The sequence below is a fragment of the Pongo abelii genome, chromosome 23 (genome assembly GCF_028885655.2).
Source record: "Pongo abelii isolate AG06213 chromosome 23, NHGRI_mPonAbe1-v2.0_pri, whole genome shotgun sequence".
Classification (NCBI taxonomy): domain Eukaryota; kingdom Metazoa; phylum Chordata; class Mammalia; order Primates; family Hominidae; genus Pongo; species Pongo abelii.
Window position 1 is genome coordinate 43,461,002 of NC_085929.1, and position 1,743 is coordinate 43,462,744.

Consider the following 1,743-nt stretch of genomic DNA (forward strand, 5'->3'; position numbering starts at 1 on the left):
TTATTTCTCACAGTTCTGGAGACTGGGAAGTTCAAGATCAACATGCTGGCAGATTTGGTGTCTGGTTAGGGCCTGCTTCCTCAGAGATGAAGCTTTCTCACTGTAACCTCATATGGCCGAAGGGGCGAGGGAATCTCTCGGGTCTCTTTTATAAAAGCACTGATCTCATCCCTAAGGCCTCTGCCCTCATGAACTAATCACCTCCAAAAGGCCCATCTCCTAATCCATCACCTTGTGGGGTAGGATTTCAACACAGATCATTTTGTAATTCATAGACGTGATGTGATGATTGGGTGTTCCTATGCATGTGTGAGATGTGCCACCTTCAAACCTTGTTACTGTAAGAGTTAAAGAAAGAGGAAAGAAGCTGGAAAAGGGGCTCAACAGTCAAAAACAGGTTTATTTTGGAGAATAAACCTGAAAGGGGCTTCTGGCCAATTTCAGTCAGGAGGATTCTCTATTGCAACTATCAACAGCCTGCACTACAATCGTCTTAGCCCATTGGGCTGCTATAACCAAAATAACATAGACCGGTGGCTTATAAACAACAAGAGTATTTATTGGTTTTAGAGTGAGAGAGCTTTATCACAGGCTTGGAATGTTCTGTGTAGGGGAGAAGTTTATGGTGAGGTTGGAATGTCTCTGGCTGAAGGGGAGGTTATGTTGGGGCTGACGTCTCTCCGCCGGAGGGGAAGTTATCTCCGGGCTGGCTTGTCTCTGGTCAGGGAGAGATTTATCTTATGGTTGGAATGTTTCTGGTCAGAGATGTCATTTGTGGTTTATGGTCATGCTGACCTTAGTCATTAGGCTGATGATCTTTGGATTTAGGCAATTTTTGATCAAGGGGAACTTTAGAATGGCAGTGCTTGTCCAAGATGGCGATGCTTCTGCTCTGTCAGTTACCATGTGGGCATATTACCTATCTGACATGAACTTAGAAAAAAGAAACTAAAAAAAAAAGCAAAAAGGATTTCAACACACTAATTTGAAGGGATATAAACATTCAATCCATGGCAACAGTGGTACATTTGTTACAATTGATAAACCTACATTGATACATAATTATCACTCAAGGTCTATAGTTTACATAAATACATCTTGACAGGTATCCAGCATTATAACATGGAACAGAGTAGTTTCACTGCCCTAAAAACCCTCTGTGCGCCACTTTTTCATCCCTCCCTCACCCTAACCTCTGGCAACCACTGAACCTTTTTCTCTCTCCATAGTTTTGCCTTTTCCAGAATGTCATATAGTTGAAATCATACTGTATGTAACCTATTCAGAGTCACTGTTTTTGCTTAGTAATATGCAGTTAAGTTTCCTCCGTGTCCTTTCATGGCTGATAGTGCTCATTTCTTTTCAGTGCTACATAGTATTCCATTGTCTGGGTGTATCATAATTTATTTATCCACTCTCCTACTGAAGGACATCTTTTTTGCTTCCAAGTTTTGTCGGTTAAGGTTGCTATAAGCATCTATGTGTAGGCTTTTGTGTGGATATGTTTTCAACTCACAGGAGTAAATACCAAGGAGTACAATTGCTGATCATATGGTTAGAGTGTGCTTACTTTTATAAGAAACTGCAAAACTGTCTTCCAAGGTGGCTGTACCATTTGGCGTTCCCACCAGCAATAAACGAGAGTTCCTGCTGCTCCACATCCTGGCCAGTATTTGGTGCTGTCCATGTTCTGGATTTTGGCCATTCTAACTGGTGTGTAGCGGTATCTCGTTGTTTTAATTT

General features: G+C 41.7%; 1 pseudogene; it reads left to right on the top strand.

The window, feature by feature from the left end:
* The first annotated feature begins 256 nt into the window (after window positions 1-256).
* LOC112130713 (small nucleolar RNA U13) lies at window positions 257-343 on the top strand (annotated as a pseudogene).
* Window positions 344-1,743: the final 1,400 nt, after the last annotated feature.